The following is a 23,661-nucleotide window of genomic DNA, read 5'->3' on the forward strand; positions in this document are numbered from 1 at the left end:
GGCCCCTTCCACGGGCAACCACCTGTCAAGGAGCGACTGTAAGCAGCCTATTCTGTCAACCGTCAGTGGAACAGTGGTCCTCAAGAGGAGAGTGAGGTAAGAGGCGGACCATGGCGTTCTTCCTGGGGTCCTTCTGGCTCACCTGGCCTAGGGCCAGCAGGTGAGCTGGGGGAGCCCAGGAAACAAGTTGGGGGCTGTGTTCTGCAGGGCTCCAGAGCCCTCGCCAGGGCCGCCCTCTGACCCTGAGGCGGTTACTCTTTCCCCATCCCTGCCTCTGCCACCTCACAGCAGCGGCAGAGCATGCAGCCTTCTGGACCTGGCCTCCACTATATGGCTGCCTGAGGAGTCCAAGGGCCTGTTGGGTTGGGAGCCTGTCTCCCTCAGGGGTGACGGCTGGGCAGGGTCTGGGGACCTGGCCCTGAGGGAGCCGCCAGCTGAGCTCTGCCTCCTCTCAGTCAGGACCGGAACCTGGGAGGGTGACAGCTGTGCTTGGAATCTGGCTCTTTCTTGTCCTAACAGGGAATAACATTTGGTTACCTGACCATGATCTGACCTCAAGAATAAAGGATTCAATAGCAAGGGGTTTATAACAATTAACCATGCCCCTCCCTCACCTTTCTTAGAAAAGGGCTTTGATGAAAGCTTTTGAGGAGTTTGGGCTTTTTCAGGCACAAGCACCCAACTCCTTATGTTTCGGAATGGTTAGGCCTCACTGTGCATGGGGCACACGGACAGGCGTTTGGGTAAAACGGGGTTGTGTGTATGTTAGTCACTCAGTTGCGTCTGATTCTTTCAACCCTATGGACTGTAGCCAGTCAGGTTTCTCTGTCCATGGGATTCTCCAGGCAAGGATACTGGAGTGGGTTGCCATGCCCCCTCCAGGGGATCTTCCTGACCCAGGGGTTGAACCTGCATCTCTTATGTCTCCTACATTGGCAGGCGGGTTCTTTGCCACTAAACCACTGGGGAAGCCCTTTGGTGTTTGGGTAACATAGCTGCCAAATGTCCAGACATTGGGAAGCAATTACTACTTAGTGAAGCTTATGCCAAATAGACACAACTAAGGTCTCCAACTTCAGGGAAATGGTCTGTACAAAATTACACAAATGTAAGGACTAAAGATCCTCTTGAAGAAAGTGAAAGAGGAGAGTGAAAAAGTTGGCTTAGAACTCAACATTCAGAAAACTAAGATCATGGCATCCGGTCCTGTCACTTCATGGCAAATAGATGGGGAAACAATGGAAACAGTGGCTGACTTTATTTTTTGGGGCTCCAAAATCACTGCAGATGATGAGTGCAGCCATGAAATTAAAAGACACTAACTCCTTGGAAGGAAAATTATGACCAACATAAACAGCATATTAAAAAGCAGAGACATTACTTTGTCAACAAAGGTCAGTCTAGTCAAGGCTATGGTTTTTCCAGTAGTCATGTATGGATGTGAGAGTTGGACTATAAACAAAGCTGAGCGCCAAAGAACTGATGCTTTTGAACTGTGGTGTTGGAGTAGACTCTTGAGAGTCCCTTGGAGACTAGTCTCCTAGCAGGCAAGGAGATCCAATTAGTCCATCCTAAAGGAGATAAGTCCTGAGTGTTCATTGGAAGGACTGATGTTGAAGCTGAAACTCCAATACTTTGGCCACCTGATGCAAAGAGCTGACTCATTTGAAAAGACCCTGATGCTGGGGGAGATTGAGGGCAGGAGGAGACGGGGACGACAGAAGATGAGGTGGTTGGATGGCATCACCGACTCGATGGACATGAGTTTGGGTAAACTGCAGGAGCTGGTGATGGACGGGGTGCCTGGTGTGCTGCAGTTCATGGGGTCACAAAGAATCGGACGTGACTGAGCGACTGAACTGAACTGAAGGTTATTTCTCAAGCTTCTCGCTTTGGAAGAAAATGAGAACCTGTACATTTGACATCTTTGCTTCTTGTCTTTCCTCATCTCCCAGGCCCTCCACTTGGGCACACAAGAACTGAGTGAGAACCTAGAAAGATCTTTCTTCGCTAGCAGCTAGCCGCTCAGTGTTTGCTAGAAGACACCAATTCCTCATCGATCTATGTAACCTACTTATCTCCAGATGGCAATGTGCTTCTTAACAAGTGTCTAAATCTTTCTTCTTCCCATGGGACTGCATTTCACAAGCCTCCTGTCACATCTTGTTGTCTTACTCTTGGCCTGATGCGTGGCCACACTCACCAAGATGTGTCTGGTCGGTGTGTGTCATGGAGTTTCTTCTCAGTGGGGGGCCCATCCACTGGTGAGTCCAAGCCCAGGATTTTGCTTCAGAGAGTCCTGACCTCCCAACAGTGATCCTCCTCCACCTGTAGGTCTTTAAACAGCAGTAACAGGTAAACCCTACTTGGCTCCACCTTTCCCCGTGGTCTAAGTGTCCCCATTCCAAGGACTTGCACCTTCTAACGGATCTCTTCTTTTCAGATTATGTTTTTTGGTTGAAATCTTTCCTTCTTTCTTACTATCCTCTTTGCTCTTTGTTCTCTTAATAACCTTCTTGCCTACTGACCTTTAACCCAGAATCACCTTCCCAACAATTCATTTGTTCTCCTTTAGGGAAAAATCAGTGTACTATCTGCTTTATCTGGGAAGCTTGTCCTGAGACTTGTGCTGATAAACTAGTGTAGTCAGGGATTGTTGTATAAAGAACATGCCTAGTTTTTGTTCCTTTCTGGGAGATGGCCTTGAAATCCTTGGAATTTCCTGAGTAATAAGAGTGTCTCTGTTGTTCACGGTGGGTCTTCCGGCTGCACCTGAGTTTATGTAATGAGCTGACTCAGCATGGGGATCGATTACCCAGAAAGACTGGCCACATGATTGGAGGGTTGGGGCTCTGAGCTCCGTGATATGAGCTACCCTCCTGACTTCCACGGAGGGGAAGGGGCTGGAAACTGAGTTGAACCACGTGGCCAATGACTGAATCACCTATGTAATGAGCCCCAATCAAATCCCTGGACACTGGGGCTTCTTGGTGTAGCCTCCTGGTTGGTGAGCAGAGAAAGAGCACAAAACTGCTCAGTTGGCATGTCTAGTGTCAGAAGTGGACTGCAGCATTGCAAGGACACAATGAAAAGAAAGCCTTGATTCTATCAGCCCCAAATAAAACCTTATCAAAAGTTATTTTTATTATGTTATCTATAATACAAGAAATAAAAATTGATACTATGTTCTTATAGCTTATACACCTAGTTGATCTACCAGTTATGCTTAATTCTGAGTTAATTTTAGGAGACTTTCTCTGAGCCTTGAAAGATTTATTGCTTATGGCTTTAACTGGATATTCCTTAGAGGTCCACTGGGAGGACCAGATCCCCTCAGCCCTTGGGCAGCCTGACTGTGTCTGGAGTGACTCACCAGACTCTGGTTTGGAGGTCTGTAGAGTATGGCTAGGGCAGAGGATGAGGGTCATGACATCATCATATGGTACCCACAGGTCTGAGGATGGATGAGGAAACCTGGGCTCCCTGCCATGATAGAAAGAGCAGGCAAAGTGACCCAGGCTCAGTCACCTGCTGCCCATTTGATGGACAAAGGGTGGAGCTGTGAGTGGCATTTGGACTGGAAAGGGCAGGGAGCTGGGCTCCACAGCCCAGGGTGCAGTCAGACTTGGGGTAGAGGAGACAAGGTGGGCCCAGTGCTGTATGTCCACCCACATAGAGTGCTTTTGTCTGTTTCTGACTGAGGACACTTTCCACAGAGTGACTGCCCCCAGCATGACTACGTTCACACCCATGAGACAAGCAAAGGAGAGCTTCCACATTTCAAAGTTTTTAGTGTCAAAAAGTCCAATTGGGTTCAAAATCCACTTGTTCTTCTTCTGAGAACTTCCATCATGAAAGAAAAGGCTGAGCTCTTTACTTTTTAAATCTAATCTCAACTGTTATAAATGTTTGAAAGCTTTGCAAAATGGTTTTCAATTTTTTATCACCCATCTGCATGAACACATTTTCTCCCTGATGGTGACTGTCATGGGTTGGAAAAGAAATGTGGAGCCAAGTAAGGCTGAAACCCTGAAAGACACAAACCACATCCAGTAGAGTAACCTGGACTTTCTTAGCTAAGTTCTTGAAGAAATTTTATTGAAAAGTTTTATAGAAAATCAGTGTTACATATTTTCCCAGATACTTTCTATCTTATTTTTTGGCATAACTGTATAATATGATGAAAATGTAATGTTTTTTACCAAGTCCCCTGTGGTTGTCCGCAGGCTCTCCCTACTTCCCCCTCGACAGTAGCATGGACAAGTTGTCATTTTCTATAGGGGCTTCGAAAGGAGAAACTTAGGGTCCAGCTCTCCTCAGTCAGGAGGTGCCCAGACTCAGGTGAGAGTCACTCATATTTTAGGGAAACTCAAAGTGTCTATAATTTCAGTTATCCACTCTATTTCATATCAGAAAAATCCATTTATATTGTTCCCTCCCCCATGAACTGTTAGATTATAACATCCCCAACACCATAAATCTCAGCAGATTCTCGTGTGATGAGTAACAGCAAACACAAATAAACACACAAGTTTAATACGTTTTTAAGTGAGAGAAATGACTAACTGAATATCTCAATAGACAATCTCAAGGATTAAGAGTTCTGTTCCTGGGGCTTCCCTGGTGGCTCAGCAGTAAAGAGTCTGCCTGCCAATGCATCAGACACAGATCCAATCATTGATCTGGGAAAATCCCACATGCCGTGGAGCAACTAACCCTGTGCACCACAACTACTGAGCCTGTGCTCTAGAGCCCAGGAACCACAACCACTGAGCCCACATGCCACAGCCACTGAAGCCTGCCCACCTAGAGCCCATGCACTACAACAAGAGAAGCCACCGCAATGAGAAGCCTGCACAGTGCAGCTAGAGAGTAGCCCCTGTTCACTACAATTAGAGAAGGCCCGTGCACAACAATGAAGACCCAGTGAAACCAAAAATAAATAAGTCTAAAAAATGAGTTCTGTTCCTGGAGAAGCAGTAATAAATATATTTTTAAAATATTATGGACAAAAACACCTGTGTCCACCCTTTTGACAAGGTGAGCTGGATTATCCACTAGTGAATACATGTAATCCCATTTCCAGCAGAGGATCAGAAGTGGTGGGAGTCATTTCTGGGTGTTGTTTACTGTTGTCTTAGACCAAAAAGGAAACCACAGTGCCCACCCCTTCTCAAAAATCCCTGTGGACTGGACAGTATCCTTCAGTGACTTGAAATTCAGATGAAAATGATCAGAGAAGTGGGTCCTCCATCAAGGCAGCACTTGAAATCACAGAAGTCGTTGAGGTTATCCAGAAGGAATGTGGACCAGGAGGCAGAAGACAGAATTCTGATGTGATGGACAGCCCTTGAATTAGCCTTCCCAGCCTTGCTCTCCCCACTTTGTAACAATGTACTGTTTCCTGGGGGAGCACCTCCATGCCTGCCCATCAGTCTGACTTGTTCATGTAGAGACAGCCCCACATTCTGGACCCAGGGCTGGACACACCACCCAGACATGCTCCTCAGGAGCTCAGCAGTCCCTGGTCACATGGTGGGTGCAGGAGGAGTGCCTGGCTCCCTGGTCCTTTGAGGCATCACCCTAGGTCTTCTGTTAAAACTACCGGGGAAAGGGATTCCTTGTCTGCCAGGGTTGCTCTGGTGCTGGGGACATGGGAAGAGCTCTCCTATTTATGGCAGGGAGCTCTTACCTGAGAGATACATGGGGAAGCATGGTGGAGAGGTGACAGAGAACTGAGTGAGTGAGCAATTCTGGTGACCAAGTTTATGGACACGGTGTGACCAGGCTCACTCTGTGACTGAGCCAATAAATCCCCTCTCCTACTCAAGTTGATTTCAATAATGATCTGACTCTTGTAACCAAAAAAAGGATCCTGACTAAGGCACTAGGAAGCATTAACAGTTAAAATGTGGTTCTGAAACTGGTCTTTGGGTGTTGCATGTACATGCACATGGGCTCCAGGTGCTCCATGAGTCATCACTCCCCCACCAGCCCCTCCTCCTGTGCAGAGCTGGGAAGATGGAAACGTTTCCTGCTCCCAGTTGAAGCCTGGATTCTCGTTGAGATTCAGCTGCTGCCAGTGAGAGGAGCAACCTTGATGAGAAACTGGGTTGCCTTTGGGGCCCTGTGAGCCTCACAAGTGATTGATCTGGGACAGAGTGACATGAGCATAAAGAGGGGGCAGGCACCCCCTTGCCGACACAGTTCCTGCCAGAGTTGGTGGCGATTTCTTGCCAGCAACTTGGTGGTGGCTTTCCTTCTGTAAGCCTTCCTTCTTCCCAGGCAGAGGCAAAGGGGCTCGGGGTGTGGCTTCAGGTTCCTGAAGTTTCACCCTCCCAACCCTTATGGAAACTCGGACCTCTTAGGAAAGGCCTTTCTGATTAAACTAGCCTGAGAAGGCCCTGCAGTTTGTTTCTAACAACCTTGACCAATACTGTGCAAAGCACACGTTTCTAGGGAAGGAAACCATAGGTTCTGTCAGATTTTCAGTAGGTTTGTCATCCCTAAAAGCCTTTGCCCTGTTGGCTTGAGGGGTGGAGAGTAGAGGAGGGAGCCCTAGAGAGAAACAGTGAGATCTCTGGGGTCAGGGAGAGGGCGCTGCTGGAGGGGCCATTCTGAGGAGGATAAATCCGCGGAATCACTGTTTCAGAGTAGAGAGATGTTGGAATTAGGTCACTGAACTTGGCCATGTCAGGAAAGTGGGAGCAGAATCTTAATTGCAGCAGACTGAGGAGTAAATGGAGGATGAGAAGGGCAGGGGTACAGAAGGTTCTTGAAGCAAATACATGAAGTAAAGTGAAGAAAAAGGATGATAGCTTGATCTTCAGGAAAAAGGGAAGTGATCATTTCTTTCCTTAATCCTCCCTCCCTCACTCATTCCCTCCCCCTCTCTCTGTCTCTCTCTCCATTTCTCTCTCTCCCTTCCTTTATTCTTCGTTTCTTTCCTTCTTTGTGCCTGATGCTTTCTCTTCTCCAAGGAGGAGGAGGAAGGTGCCTGCTGAGGGTGAATAGGAGGGGGTGTGGAGCCTGGAGAGGAAGGGCAGGGGCCGCCTTGGGGAGTAGGGGGAGCCCTGGATCAGCTGGACCAGTCAGGCTTGTCTAACAACAGGGACAGGAAACCCTGCTCAGGTGGAAAGGAAAGCTGCTGGTCATGTCGTGTATGTGTAAAACTGAATCACATTGTTAGACACCTGAAACTAACACAACTTTAATAATCAACTACACTCCAATATAAAGTAAAAAAGAAAAAAGAAAAAGTCCCAGGTAGGGCTGCATCCAGGACTTCAGACAAGGCCATCAGAGCTGGCTTCTTTCCCTCCCTCCTTTATGTTGGCTCCAATTCTCAGTGCAGTTGACCAGTCCCTGGCAACTTGCTCCTCTTCTTGGGATCAAGCACAGGGCAAGAGGAGAGTTTTCCTCCTGCAAGTCCAGCCTCAGTCCTGTGTTGGCCTGCTGCTGCTGCTGCTAATTCGCTTCAGTCGTGTCCAATTCTGTGCGACCCCATAGACGGCAGCCCAGCAGGCTCCACCGTCCCTGGGATTCTCCAGGCAAGAATCCTGGACTAGGCCAATTCAGATCTTAACATCATCCTTGAACCCAGGGATTTGAATGGCTCTGATTGGCCAGCCCCCAGAACATGTGACCGCCTCTGATCCAGTCATGTGGCTTAGGGGTTTCAGCATGAAAAAGAGTCAGTTCTGGGTCCTATGTTCCAGCCCTAAAGACTGCAAGAGCCATGGTCAAACCAAATCCTCAGAGGGGTAGGAAGGGCAGGAGGCTGATGCCGAGGAGGCAGGCGACCAATGTGAAGCAGAGGTGAGCCTGCTTTAGCACAAAGAGGGCTCCTATGTCCTTAGTAAAGGGAAAGAGAAGGCTTCTGCTGTCAGGACCAGCGAGTAGGAGGAACTTCAGATGACCTACAGTCTGAAACAGCCAGTGGGGACCCAGACAAGGGGCCTGAAATATGAATTAAAGGATTGTGCAAGGGCCCTGAAGTTAGATAGCACAAATACACAGTTGAGTCCATTGGCACAGTTATGAGACTTTTTTCTTTTTAATAGCACTTGGAGTTTGAGGAGAGAAAGCAGAAATGTTGGTAGAAGTACACTCACTGCAGACACTTCTAGCCAGGATATATTAATAAAGTGCTCTATGTCAGCAACAGTGCACTGACTCATGGGAAATTCCTGATCTACTCATGGAGGGCCTTGTTTTGGGGCACACACAGATCACAGACTGGAGCAGACACAGCTCAAGGCTTTCTGTGCAGGCACATTTACTCCTGAGAAAAGTGTAGTGACACACTTTGGAATGATCCCCAAACAAGGAGGAACAGGGGGTGTTGGGATGAGTCCTTCTTAGATTTGATGTGCTCGTGTTAATCACACCTAACAAAGCCAGTGCTTAAAATAGCTGGGCCACCAGTGAATTGGCATGTAATTCCCACAAACTCCGCTTTCAATTTTAATTTTATGTTGCTCCCCTTAGGGTATTTTTAATCACAGCAAATATGTTTCTAGATTCTTGATCCCCTCTCTACCCTTAGTCTCAGTTTTTCTCATTCACTCCCTACAGTAACGAAATCTTCTCTTTCAAAGATCTACAGCTGAGTCAAGAAACATTGATCCTGGTGGTGAAATGGGACAGTGAGCATTCCATAATCCCTGTGGAATAACTTTGAGACTGTGACATCAAAGGATAAGGGTGGAGTTAAGTATGTATCATAGAGTGAGAGCATGATGCTTTACCTACTTTAAGCAAATATGTGTATGTTTCCTAACTAATGTGGTAGGCTGCACACTATCTCTTATAGCGGGCATTTTTTGACAACTCCCAAGCAGATCTCTTTGCCTCCAGCCCTCCTCCTTCATATCAACTCCATGTGGATGGTAGAACAATCTTTCTAGAGCACAGCTCTGACAAGACTGCCCTCTGCTCCAATACTTTTAATACCTAGAGAAGATAGTTCAGAATCCCAGGCATGGTAGTCTAGAGCCCTCAAATTCTGTCCTCAACCTTCACTTTCACTCTTTTAATTTTTTGTGTTTAAACATAAATTAAAAATTTATGTATTGAAAATTTCAATACACAGAAAAGTTCAGAGAAAAATGTAACAGACATTGAAGTGCCCACAACCAAGCTTAGACTGTTAATTAGTTTGTCATGTTTGTGTCATATCTGTGTTTAAAGAGAGCCTTAGAGGTGCAGGAGGAGTGGCCTGCTGTACTGCCCCCTACGTGGCGTTCAGTTTCATTGCCACCACATCCTTCTCTCTGTGCCCTTAAGGAAATTACTATCCTGAAATTATTCTGTGTCCTCCCACCCAAGTTTATATGTTTCTGTTAATTATATGTGTCTATAGTCACTATCTAGTATTACTCAAGGAGACAAACTATACATATCATATTCCAACTTGCTTTTTAAGATTCAATATTTTTGAGACTTCATGTTGATGATGTAGAAATAATTCATTTATTTCAACTGATGTATTATATTCCCATGTATGGCTATAAAAGTTTATTTATACATTCTCTTAATGATGAACATTTATTATGTTTCTTCGCAACAATGCTCTTAGGTACATATGTGGGTTTCTCTAGGGCAGTGTTTTTTCAAAATTGTGTTCTATTAACCTGTTTTGGAAACAGTACAGATAAGTGCAGACAGTAATGAGACAGAAGACACAAGTGTTACTTTTATTTGACACATCTCTCAATAAATTGCCATTATGAGGCACAACAAGAATGTTCTTTCAGTTTTCACAATCAAGAAGCACTCTACTTCTGAACAACTTATTTTTTTTCTGTGAATCTTGTAATAATTGGAGTGTGATTTTTGCTTTGGCTGCTGAGAAGCTTGGCACCAAATTTTTAGCCCACACTGGGAGCTCCATAGCATCGCATGGCTTGAATTCTGTATTCTAATCTCTCCCTGGCCTAAGTCTTTTCCCTCAATTTTATCACATCAAGTACTGTGTGTGTGTGTGTGTGTGTATATTGATGTGTGTGTTCTTCCCAGAAGCATTTGTGGAGTGCAGCAAAAACGAATCAATGAATAAATAAACAGATTATTTCTGCAAGACTGCAAGACTAGACAGGGTAGAATGAGCAGATCAAATTAACTGTACCCATTACAGAATACTGCCTGAAAGCTAATTTTTGTCAAGACAAAATTCCTCTTTCATAAAAATACGGTTTATAATTTCATAACTTTGGTGTTTTCTGCTGGAGAACTAAGCTCAGCCCTATCCTATAGAACACTCTCAAAGATTAAAGATCGGAGTGTCATGTTACCTTACCTTGATCGTGTTAGTAAATGAATCAAAAGGGCAATTCAGGAGCTTGCTAATATCCAGCAGTTAGAGGCAGAACGACAAAAGCTGCTACAACTAACAGCTGAAAGACACCCACACCATTAGTCAATGGATTCTGCTCTTTGAAAAAAAATAATGAAAAGTTCAGGCTTATGAAGAACATAATCTGCCTGCAGAAGAGTGTATGTAAATCACATGCAAATTAATGCAACACGCTGCAAGTGGCTGAAAGCAGTTATCGAGTCTCACGTGTTTGGCTAACAAGAAACATGGGGTGTAACTGGTTCTTTAATAGTATTTGGAGATCTAAGCCATTCTGTGGCCTCAAATGAATGGGGCTTTTCAATGTCTTGCCCTGATTAACCTTTTGTGTTATATGTAGGAATCTTTTTTCACCTTGATTTAATAACATCTTCTCATGTTCAGCCACTTCACTATCAAGGTCCTGTTACTTTTCCTTTTCTGATTATGGATGCTGCCTGTCCATAATGTGAAAGGGATTTTAAGTGCTTACTTTCCCCCTCTGAGCTACTAAATTTCTTTGGTTCTATTTTACACAGATTGGTTTGACAGTTTTTAATGACTTAGCAGGACAAAACAGTTTCTGGGGAAAAAATATTTTTTTAAAGGAAAAGCCAGTAAAACCAGAAAATTTTTGTCCAAATGGACCTAACTGGTCATGGCAATTACTATCATTTTCTGGTTTAATGAATAGTGATGTAAAAATTAAATGAAAAAAAAACCCTACTTAAGTTGTTTTCACCTGGATGGACTTTCTCACCCTACCCCCTGCCAATGTTGGTGTCTCTTAGTGTGTGTGGGATGGGGACAAATTGACCCATTGGTTGAAAGAAGAGAATCTGAATATCATTGAGTCTTCAAGTCTGAGTATCTTTAAATACAAGCTGAATCTTGTGCCGCACTCTAGAATAATTCATTTCTTCTTCTTTTTTATTTGTTGCCCAAACAACCTTATAGGAAGATTTTAAAATCAAGAAAAGTCACCTGAGATCTTGCTCTTCCAATAACAGATCTTGGTTTTCTTTTCAGAGAATTTGTCCACAAGTGCACTTTTTGCATAGGTGCCTCCAACAACATTTTTTTCCCCACTTAATGAAAAATGCTATTTCATCTGTGAGCATATACCTCTGGATACAAGGTCTTGGACCTCCCAGCTTAGCAGCACTTGGTGCTGGTCAGTTCTCGGTGGCAGGGCCTGTCCTGTTAGCTGTCTGATGCCCTCACCCACCAGATACCGGTAGCATGCCAGTCCCGCTCCCTGCCCCCCCAGCTGTGACAGCCACAAAAGTCTCCAGGCAGAGCCCAGTGTCCTCTGGGTGGGGGTGGGGGGGACCTGGTAAAATGATTGCCCTAGTTGAGGGTCACTGAGGAAAACAAAGGGTGATGAGAGAGAAATCCCAGGTCCAGACGTGCAGGAAGTGATGTGGTCGGGGCGGGGATGGTGACTCCTGAGGATAACATGCAGGCCTGTGTGGCTGATCCTCAAAATAAAGCCCATCAGGTGGTAAGGGAACCCTGAACTCAGCTCTGCCCAAATCAGGACAGATACTCATTCTCTGTCGGTGTGTGCGTTGTGCAGACACTGGATCTGAAACACAGCCCTCTGAGAGGTGATAGTATCGTGTTTTACAGATGGGGAAACAGAGGCTCCAACAGGTTAAGGATCCCGCTCACTAGTAAGCAGGGGACCCGAGATTTAAGCACTGAGCAGGAAGATGCAAAGCTTACACTCCGCCTCCCACTACTGCACAGACCCGGACCTGCAGGCGGGAGCAGGTGCAAGGGGAGATGAGCTGCCCACCCACCCGAGGGAAGAAGAGAGGCTGGGGGGATGGGGAGAGGGGTGAGAGGCTCCGTTCTGCCAGGAAACCATGCCTGCGGCTGCATTACACAAAGGCAGTCCAGGTCTCACACTCTGCTTCACTTTATGTCATGGGTGATGGAGGGATCTGGGCGCATTGAGCATTCTCATTAAACTGCACCTGCCCAGTGCAGGGCATGGGGGACAGAAAAGCAGTTGTGCTCCTAAAGCCCAGGGACACACAGGAAGGGGGCTGGACATGTAGAGACTTCCAGCGGTAGGCTTGCATGGGCAGCCCCCAGCCCACCTTACTGTGAGGACTTGACTAATGCTGAAGCTGAAACTCTAATACTATGGCCACCTGATGTCAAGAACTGACTCATTTGAACAGACCCTGATGCTGGGAATGATTAAAGGCTGGAGGAGAAGGGGACGAGAGAGGATGAGATGGTTGGATGGCATCACTGACTCAATGGACATGAGTTTGAGTAAGCTCTGGGAGTTGGTGATGGACAGGGAGGCCTGGTGTGCTGCAGTCCATGGGGTTGCAAAGAGTCAGACACTACTGAGCAGTTGAACTGAGCTGAACTGAACTGGGAAGCTGTGAGGGAAGCTGATCATTTCTCACATCAGAGTTGCCTGTGTTTTCCTTCCCTGAGAGCCGAGGAGCCCCAGAGCAACGTTTGGGCCAAGGCCGTGGGGATTCAAGTCTACACCAGCTGCCAGACAGACAAGAAGTTGCTGACCCCTGGGCCCTATTTTCAGTGTGGGATATGGAGCTGTCCCTGGGGCTGGATGGAGCAGGGGATCACCAAGGTCTTTCAAATATGTGTTGTGGGGAGAGAAGCAGATGTGATGCTGATGACAGTCAAGGGAAGCTTCTAAGGTGTTAACCAGGGAAATTGTATTGTTTCCACTGGGCGCTGGGTGCTGAGGCCTCTCTACTGAATCCTCATGAAATCTTGAATAAAACCCACGTTTCACATTATTGTACCTTGCAGCTGGTCTGAGGGCGCTCAGGGGGACACAGAATGTGCACAGAGGTCGCCAGGTGGGGCTGGTCCATCCAGGTATTATGATGACCATAGGTGAATGGTCCAGGCAGAACTCCAGGGTCTCTGTGCACCCTATACTCTATGCTCACTGGTACCCGCCTTGTCACAGCCTATGTGCTTGGCGATGACTTGCCATTTTACAGTGGCAGGAGCCAAAGCCCAGGGAAGTTATGAGGCTTTCCTAAAACGATGCAGGTAGCACACAGCAGAGACGGGAATCCCCCTGTGCCGGGCTGCCAGCCAGGCCCCTGCCTGCTCCGTGGAGCTGTCTCCTGAGAAGGACCTGACCAGGGAGTCTGTCTGTTCTCAGGTGTCTTCGTGGCCACAGGTGGCCTGATACTCCATTGAGGCAGAGAAATGTGGATCCTTACAGGGGGTCCACACCAGCCAAGCCCTGTCAGCCTGACTTTGTGGGGGACAGAGCAGGCCCCAGAGAGACGAACACCCCCATAATCCTGTCCTATACCGCTCCCCAGGCCCTCTGCCCCAGACAGCAGAAAGTACATGATTGTACTTGGGCCTGGTTAATCTCGGAATGTATGTAGTTGCTTAAAAGAGAAAAAAAAAAGAGTTTAGTGACTGCTGAATCAGCCCCTTTGGGTGGATTCTGTTTGGGAGCTACTGTGTTAGCAAGCCCAGCAGTTTAGCTGGTCTACGGCCTTTGGCCAGTCTTGCTCTGGCTGACCATGCACTGGTGTGCAAGGGCATTACCCAGCAGCTGGCTTTGTTCCCTGAGAGCGCTTAGTTGCATTGATTTGAATACCAACCATTAGCACCAAGGAACAGCTAACAAGGATGCTGTAAGGCTTGACGAGACCAGATCAATTATGTCATTTTGAGCTACTCTTTGGAGCTTTGTAGAAGTACCACAAAGTGAAGCAGAGAAGAAGCAAGGGCCCTTTCCAAGCTGGTTTTGGGGACCCAAGAGCTGAGGCAAAGCAGAAGCAGCCCACGGGGCCAAGGTAGGGACTAGTGGACCAGAATCAAACCTGAGATCCAAGAGCAAGAATCAGGTGAGCACTTGTGGGCACTGGGGAGGGGTCCAGGGATGCCAGACCTGCAAAGCACAGTTACAGCCCTGAAGGAGGGTGAGCTGCTGTTATCCCTGAAAGAAAAGAAAGAAAACATGAAGAGCTTTGAATTCGAGGGTGGAGGAAGGGAGTCTTCATAGTCATTCACGTGTGTGTGTGTGTGTGTGTGTGTGTGTGTGTGTATAGATATTAGAAAACTTTATGGTTATAACTTTGATGTGCTGACACTTGTCTAGGTTCTTGGGATAAATGGACAATATAAAAAAAGAAAAAGCATTGTTCAGTTGGAGATCACATTTTACATATATCTATCTACTTTTGTATGTATGTGTATACAGAATGGGGCTTCCCTCGTGGCTCAGCAGTGAAGAATCTCCCTGTAATGCAGGAGATGTGGGTTCGATTCCTGGGTTGGGAAGATCCCCTGGAGGAGGGCGTGGAAACCCACTCCAATATTCTTTCCTGGAGCATCCCATGGACAGAGGATCCTGGTAGGCTATGGTCTACAGGGTTGCAAGGAGTCAGACACAACTGAGCATACACACACGCATGTACAGAATGTATCTGTGCCTGTATCAAATCACATCCTAACAGCTAATAAAGTATTGATAAACTGCTATTCTTTCTTTAAAGAATAGATAATAAATGTGAAATAAAGAACAGCTTCACCAACTTTGAAGATTCTATTACAAAATGCAACAGTGCTTTTTTCCTATAGTTATATTATTATCTTATTGATACTACAGATTGATTTAACAACTGGTGTATGAAGAAATGATGCTGCTGGAAGTAAACTTCTGTCCTTTGAGCGACCATGATAGGAATTAGAGAGTTTTATGCAATCCAGGTTCTACCACAGGCATTTCAGTAGAGCAGAGTGGGACTTCAGGATGTACTGGGTTTGGACTGCTGCTAAGTCACTTCAGTCGTGTCCGATGAAAGCCTGGGTTGCCTCAAGGTGTTGATGTTCTTTAGATAGAATAAAATAAGTACAGAAATGACTCATCCATTCAGTCAAAGCTTTCTTGTGGGAGTTCATCTGTCTTCCCATTTCAAGACTTGGGAAATAATCCATTGCAGTTGAAAATGAAACTGTCATCATTTAACAGCCACACTTCCTTTCCCTGAACTTCTTTATTCTTATTTTGTTACTAAGATGTGACAGCACTGGTCTGTAATGATGTATCACTATAATACACTGCATCTTCCAAAGTACTTTTCAAAAGCTGTGGGGGGCTCTTCTTCATGCTGGTCGGAGGGCACAATGGTACCGTCACTTGGAAGACAGTTGGCAGTTTCTTACAGAACTAAGCATCCTCGTGCCCTCTGATCCAGCAATCATGCTCCTTGGTATTTACCTGAAAAAATCAAAAACTTCTTTCTGCACAAAAATTGCATGCAGATTTTTTTCAGTTCTTTCTTAAAATTTTTGAAGTATAGTTAATTTACAATGTTGTTAGTTTCAAGTATACAGTAAACTGATTCAGTTATACCTTCTAATATTCAGTTATATATTCTGTATATATTCTTATATAGATTTTTTTCAGATTCTTTTCCAGTATAGGTTATTATAAGATATTCAATATAGTTTCCTGTGCTAGTCAGCCAGTCCTTGTTGTTTACCTATTTTATATATAGTAGTTTGTATCTGCTAATCCCAAACTCCTAATTTATCTCTCCCTCCCTTCCACCATCCCTTTTGGTAACCATAAGTTTGTTTTCTATGTCTGAGAGTCTATTTCTGCTTTGTAAATAAGTTCATTTACATCTTTTTTAAGATTCTATAAATAAGTGATAGCATATGATATTTGTCTTTCTCTGAGTTACTTCACTTAAAACGATAACCTCTAGGTCCATCCACGTGGATGTTTATAGCAGCTTTGTTCATAGCTGCCAAAACTTGGAAACCACTTAGATGTCTTTGGTCGGTGAATGGATAAACTGTGGTCGATTCAGACAGTGGAATATTATTCAGTGCTAAAAAAAAAGAGCTATCAAGCCATGAAAAGACATGGAGAAAGTTTAAATGCATGGTGCTAAGTGGAAGAAGCCCGTGTGAAAAGGTTACATACAGCATGATTTCAATTCTGTGACATTCTGAGAAAGAGTATGGAGACAGTACAAAGGCCAGTGGTTGGCAGGAGTTAGAGGGGAGGGAGGGATCAACTGGAGTATAATGGAGGATTTTAGGGCATTGAAAGTATTTTGCATGGTACTTTCATGGCAGATAGGTATCATTATACATTTGCCCAAAACCACAGAATGTATGGGCTTCCCAAGTGGCACTAGTGGTAAAGAATTTGCCACAAAGGGTCAGACACGACTGAGCACACATTGAAAGTATTGCACCAAGAATGAGCCCCATGGTAAACTATGGACTCTGGGTGATAGTGTGCATGATGGATCTTCAGTTGTTACCAGTGGACCATTGGTGGGGGTTGTTGATGGTGAGGAAGTTTGTGGAGGTGGGGACAGGGGGTGTTCTGTAACCTTAAAACTGGTCTAAAAAAGAAATTTAATCCATTTTTACAACTTAACATAAACTGACTATGGGTTTGATTAGCTTGATCATTCAGAGATGACCAATCAGGTCTTTTTCTCACTTTGTCCATGTGACTGGTAGCAAATCTGTAGAGAAACGCTTGTGGGTGGGGCCTTCTGCTCCCCCTCTGAACATGAGAGTCTCATTTGCTTTCAGCCAGATTGGCTGATGCAGCCGTGGTGCATCCCCCCTCGCCCCCCCAACCCCGTTTTGCTGCCCTGAAAGCAGCATTGTGTGAGTGCAGCCTCTGTGCCCGTTGGCAATTTTCACTAATTGTTGACAGCGCTCTAATTTTTACACTCTCTTTAAAGGATCTTTGTGTGTGCTGATTGCAGAAGGTAATATTTCTGGCATCAGTAACCATGGTAATGAATCATCCCCTCTCAGAAGGGGTGCCAGCTGCACTAGCGTCTGGGTAGTAGCATCCCCATGATCTGCTAACAAGCCGCTTCTCATTTGCTGTGGGGAGGACCTTCCCACTTTTTCACATGTTTGCTTGGGTTTGGTTGAGGGCTCTCCCTAAAGAATAACATTAGATAAAATACCATTTGCTAAAACCTGGATCTTAGTTTCAGGAAGCAGAGCAAGCCTTTTGTAGAACAAAAAGCCTTTGAAGGTTGGATGGGGAGGCCGTCTCTCCCTACCCCTCTGCCTGCCTCCAGCTCCCAGCATCGCATCGCGTGTCTTCCAGGCAGCAGCGCGCGTTCCATCAGCATTCTCCTCTGACCACCGGAGAAAGGAGTGTAAATATTTCAAAGATGTCTGTTATGAATAATTGAAGAGAAATCTTAAAAAGCTCCTAAATTCTCTTTGAATTATGTAATGAGAGCTTTGAAATGTGGTAGCATTTTGCCTTATCAGATTGAGTTCTCTTTTGTGGGAAGATTGAAGTGGAAATGTAAGCCATTGTTTTCCTCCACGCCATCACAAATGACTGGGACCAGGAGTAAGGAGAGCTCATTGACCTTGACAGAAATCGGAGTCTGTGGGAACCAATGTCCTTTCCTTCCACGTACTGGTTCCTCAAACAGACAGGAGACCCTTGCCAGCTTTTCCATTACTTGCATCCCTAACCTCGGATGCTTCAGCCAGGTGACTGCAGAGAACTAAGGAAAATTGATACCCGGAATACCTGCTGAGTATCCTTTTCTCCAGTCACTTACGCAGACAGAGGGTCATAGGTTCCTGGTGCGGACCCTGGTTTTCATGCTGAGCACTTTCCAGCAGAACTATGTGTGAGAGGCAGCATGTATGTACACAAGGCTGACATGTGGTACTTTTCATGCTGGTCATGTGTCCACTTGTTTCCTCCTTCCAGTCATGCTTTGATGGATGTAACTGTTTCCATTTTACAGATGAGAGACAGCAAGAATGCAAGTTAAGAACTCACTGACTTCAAAACATTTTTTCTAGTGAATGAACTTGTAAGTTCAAAATGCATTGTTCTAGGACACATCTGAGACAGACATATTAAAAATAGGGTCTTGTCCTGTGAGGATTATTTTTGGAAAATGTCCATCCTTTTCAAAGGGACTAATCTAATATGTCACTTAAGAAAACAACTCATAGGTCCCTTTCTAGATGTTTTGCAACAACTCAGAGAGTAAGATTGAGAAACAACCGGCTGGCAGAGTGAGGCCCTTGACCATAGTTGGTAGAGCTGGGACAGTGCTACTCAGTGGTTGGTGCTTAGGCAGCTGCAGCTTGGGGGCACAGAGAAGGAAAGCACAGAATGGCATGAACATGACCACATACACGTTTTGTTTTTTTTTTCCACATACACGGTTTAAAGCTTAGTTGGCAGGATGTGTTTGGGAGAGGAGTGGGTGAGGATGTGGCAAAGAGACAGAAATGAGAGAATTTCGGGTTTCAGGCTTTAATAAACATCTTGTGTTCCACAGCAGGAGGCTCATTTTTCTTCCTTCCAGAAATGATAACCCGACTCTGATTTACCCTTTGGATATTTTCCTAGTAGAAGAAAGAGCTGCAAGAATATTTAATATCCTTGCACAGTTCTTCTATGTGAACTAATCGCTTGCTTTATTATTTTTATTTTATTATTTTATTGAAGTATTATAGATATCCAACATTATATGTTACATATGTACAATATAGTGATTCACAATTTTTAAAAGTTACAGTCCATTTATAGTTATTATAAAATATTGGCTCTATTCTTTGTGCTATGCAATATGTCCTGTAGATTATTTATTTTATACCTAAATAGTTTGTATGTCTTAATCCTCTACCTCTGTCTTGCCCTTCTGTCCTTCCCTTGCCCCATGGGTAACCACTAGTTTGTTCTCTATAACTATGAGTCTGCTTCTTTTTTGTTATATTTACTACTTTGTTGTATTTTTTAGATTCCACATATAAATGATATCATTCAGTATATATCTTCCTCTGTTTGACTATTTCACTTAGCATGATAGCCTCCAAGTCCATCCATTTTCCTGCAAATGGCAATATTTCATTCTTTTTTATGACTGAGATAGTATTCTATTGTGTATATGTGTGTATAATATTAATATATATTATATATAGTATATATGGCATCTTGTTTGTCCAGTCAGTTATTTATAGGCACTTCAGTTGTTTCCATTTCTTGGGATTGTAAATAATGCTGCTAGGAACAGTGGAGGTGTGTATATCTTTTTGAATTAGTGTTTTCATTTTTTCCAAATATATACCCAGGAGTGGGATTGCTGGATCATAAGGTAATTTTTTGAGGAATCTCCATGCTGTTTTCTACAGCAACTGCACAGTTTACATTCCTACCAACAGTATACAAGGGTGTCCTTTTCTAATAATCACTTGCTTTAAGCAGAGACTTATATTTTGAATTTAGCTGTGGTGATAGTTTAGACACTAAGTCGTGTCTGACTCTTGTGACCCTCATGGACTGTAGCCCGCCATTCCTCTCTCTCCATGGTATTTCCCAGGCAAGAATACTGGAGTGGGTGGCCATTTCCTTCTCCAGGGGATCTTCCCAACCCAGGGATTGATCCCATCTCCTACACTGATGGATGGTTCTTTACAGACTGAACCATCAGAGAAGCCCCTTTTGAACTTAGCTACTAGTGGCAAATAGTATTCAATCTTTTATTATCAGAGCTGTATTCCAGAATCCAATTGACAGGTAGAAAATATGGAGACTTTGGTCTTTCCAACAGCAAATCACAGTGGGACCAGCTTTACTGGTGTTGTCCTTTAAGAAAACATGACTATATTCCCTTAAAAATTCACTTTTAGTGTTGAGTACATGAGTCATGAGGGCTTCCCAGGTGGTGCTAGTGGTAAAGAACCCGTCTGCAAAAACAGGAGACGTAATAGACTCAGGTTTGATTTCTGGGTGAGGAAGATCTCCTGGAGAAGGAAATGGCAACCCACTCCAGTATTCTTGCCTGGAGAATCCCATGGACAGAGGAACCTGGTGGGCTACAGTCCATGGGGGTCCCAACGAGTTGGACACGACTGAAGTGACTTAGCATGCTTGTGTGCACATGAGTCATGAATGCCCACACTTTGGAAAAGTGGAGAAGGGTAAGGAGGTCTTTGCTGGCTCTGGTGAGGGTGGGGGACAGAACAGTCATCCTGGCGATGGGGCATCTTTGAGCATATTCATCCCACTTCAAAACCTGTGATGTCTTGGAAAGGATCCATTTGTAGAGACGCAAAGTGACAGATGGTGTGCGAAGGAGAGAGACTGCGACAGCAGAAAATGCATTCGCTTATTAAGAAATCAGCTACTTGAGACAGCACGGCAGGTTTCCATGGAGCAGGCATGGGGCTTGACTCAAAGGGAAGAGGGATTTCCCAGCTGCTCGCTCTGAAGTCAGGATTTATCTTTGGATCACCATCATTTACAGTCATCTTACGAAAGCCTCCTCCCTGAGTCAGGGATTCTTGCGTTGATTCCTCTCCCCTTGCTTCCACTCCTCAGGGCCCTGATTCTGCCCACTTTGCTCCTCGTGGATGCTCAGAGCAGGGATCATTGGTCTGGCTGCTCCAGGCCCTGTGCTGGACTGTAGGGGGACATGGACGACTGGGAGACACGGTTCTCATGAGCTTGTAGTTCAGAGGAGAACACGGGGTGGAGGAAATGCTGTGTCAAGGGGAAGGCAGTGGATATGAGCCCACGAAGTGGTCTCACGTAGGACATCAGGGAGTGGTGGGGACTGCAGCGATCTGGAGGCAGAGATGTGAGCAGGGGGATTTTTGTGTGCAAACGTCTGGTTTTTAAAACACCTCTGGTGAAGGAAAACTCACTGGAGGCTGAACTCAGCCCCTGGCCCGCCAGCTCACACAACACAGGACTGGTGGAGGAAATGGTCCAGAACACTCCTGTCCCTTCCTCTTTCTGAAACTTAGGAGGAGACAAACTTTCTGTTTGTCTGTTAAACAGACAAACACTCCAAGGAGAACAAAAGGCAAATGCAAAGAGCTTGAGCTCCTACTAGGCCTCAGAACAGTGGTGATACCTATAGCATCAGGATGGCAGCACCCAGGTTTGAATCCTGGCCTGTCTGCGGGCTGTGTGGGCATGGGGGAGTCCTCAGTTTTCTCATCTGCAGGATAATAGTAGTCACCACCTCATGGCTGTCATGAGGATCGAACGAGCTGATACACGTGCAGGGCCTGGAAGCATGTCTGGCACCATGTAAGTGTTAGCTGTTGTCAGAATTACAGAGACAGATGGTTTCTGACTAAGAGGATCCCAGAAAAAGTGTGAAGAGGTGACTCAGCTCAAGATGCCCCCACGCTCCAGACATCCTCTCCATCAGCATCTTCTCGGCTCATCTGCGTGGTCCCTCCTCTCTAGTCCTTGTCTCCATCCTTGGCTGTGCCTTCTTCCCAGATCTGGGCCAGCACTGCTGAGCCGTTATGTGCATGTGAGCTGCTTGGAAGTCTTGATGAAATGCATCTTTGAATTTTATGGATCTGAGCAGGACCACACTTGTAAAAAGAGCCCAGGTTTTGCCAACTTTGAGAAGCTAGGAGCTAAGGACATGCCACCTCCGTACCTTCTTCCCAGAAAAGTCTTGCCTTTAGGATCCAAGTCTTGTGCAGCGCATGTGCAGCATCCTCCGCTCCATCTACACAGCTGTCCTGCCCAGCAGTGGGAAGGTGGACTCTGCATGCACGGAGCATCCTAGTTCAGTCATCACTCCATCTGCCCCTCTGGCTCCCATGACTCAGGCCACACCTCCTAATGTGGGAGTGTCTCATGTGAATAGCATTTCAGAGCAGTCCTCAGATCTCAACACACTGAGGAGAGTCATTTCCCCCCAGAATAGATAAAGCACAACAGAGCCTTATGCTGTAGGCTTGTTCCCCCGGGACTCCCACCAGCCTGGGTCTGTTATGCCTCCACTTACAGTCTGTCTGAAGCAAACGTGTGAAGAGGGTGTGAAAGCATCTCCACTCTGAGTGAGCCATTTGGACACAGGCCACACCTCACTTTTGCTCCAAGATTCCCAAGCCACAGCTATCCCACGGATTTATGAGAATAAATAAATAGTATTTATCCCACAGTTCTCTTGGTTAAAACTCCTCCGAATCCAGGAATATGGTATCAACTGTGTGTTGGTACCAATTAACCAGCTTGTAGGTATCTAAGCCACAAAGTAGCAGAAAAGAGTGTTGTTAAGAGAAAGAAGACTCTGTGAATATGTTTATTTTAATGGGAAAATGACAGTAACTCAAAACACAGTAATGTGACCTGGTCTTCCAAAGTTCCAGGGTGAGTAGCCCCAGGGCTGATAACACTTGGTCAAGGTCAAGGGCACTTTTAGGGGAGTTTTAAGGGGGTCTTCATCGCCACAAGCATCAGGGATTAGCTACCACATCAGTGACCCTCCTGATCAGTACCTTGTTTAATCATGGACCTGTTGGTTCTGCAGACATTTTTTTCAGCCTATTGGCTTACTGATGTGTGGGAGCAGGCAGGAGAGTAGATTTGAGTTGGAACAAGAGGAAAGGATGAGAATTCAGTAAAACACAGATGGTGTGGGTATCGTGTGTTGGGAAGTTTGGGAAGAATTGAAATGAGGTCAGGTATCAATCGTGTTCCCAGCCAGCTCCTGGGAAAGTGTCTGGAGGGGACCAGTGTGCAGATGTGGCCCCTGGTCCCCATCCAGAGATTGGGGATGGATGGTGTCCACCAGGTCAGAGCCAGTTACAGGGCAGTGAGCACGGGGGCAGCCAGACCAGGAGTAAAAGCATCACTGAGTAAAGCTGGGACAAGACTGAGGGCTGGGGCAGCTTCCTGAGGACTCTGAGGCACTGTGATACCCCAAGTCCATGGCAAAGCTGGCCACAGTCTGTGCCTGTGGTTGATGGTTTTCACAGTGAAATGGACACAGCAGGGGCTCAAAGTGAATCTGCTGAGATGTGACTGGCAGGTACCACAGAAAACCCCAAATTCAGGGAAGCATTTGGCTTTAGGGGGAAATGGAGAAAGATGCGTAATGAGGATGGTGAGAATGGAACACAGGGTGTGACATTAAAAGCCTACAGGACTCTTCGCATACATGCTCTACACACCCAGGGAGAAATCTAAACCATTCTGCTGGAGGGTATCGGAGGCATCCTGGAGATAATGAAGTTTAACCCACAGAACCATCCTGCTCGTGCAGGAGCTGCAATTTCCCAGGTGATGTTACAGAGATGTAGAGGAGGGACATGGGGAAGGTCTGGTTTGAAATTCACCCACGAGCAACAATCACAGTTTCCCTCAAATTGTGGCCCAGAGGGGGCATCCCAAGTGGCTCAGCAGTAAAGAATCCACCTGCAGTGAAAGAGACTCAGGTTTGATTCCTTGGTTGGGAAAATCCCCTGGAGAAGGAAATGGCAACTCACTCCAGTATTCTTGACTGGAGAATCCCATGGACAGA

General features: G+C 45.6%; 1 protein-coding gene across 1 annotated transcript in view; it reads left to right on the forward strand.

Annotated features, from left to right (window-relative positions):
- Positions 1–23,661, forward strand: part of SPATA13 (spermatogenesis associated 13) — a 279,726-nt gene continuing 256,065 nt past the window's right edge. Inside the window, exon 1 of the mRNA XM_081551005.1 lies at positions 1–96. The gene's annotated coding sequence lies outside the window, so the exon portion shown is untranslated. The remainder of the gene's footprint in view (positions 97–23,661) is intronic.

Source organism: Giraffa tippelskirchi, chromosome 12, assembly GCF_054371585.1.
Source record: "Giraffa tippelskirchi isolate mGirTip1 chromosome 12, T2T-mGirTip1v1.2.pri, whole genome shotgun sequence".
In the NCBI taxonomy this organism is placed as follows: domain Eukaryota; kingdom Metazoa; phylum Chordata; class Mammalia; order Artiodactyla; family Giraffidae; genus Giraffa; species Giraffa tippelskirchi.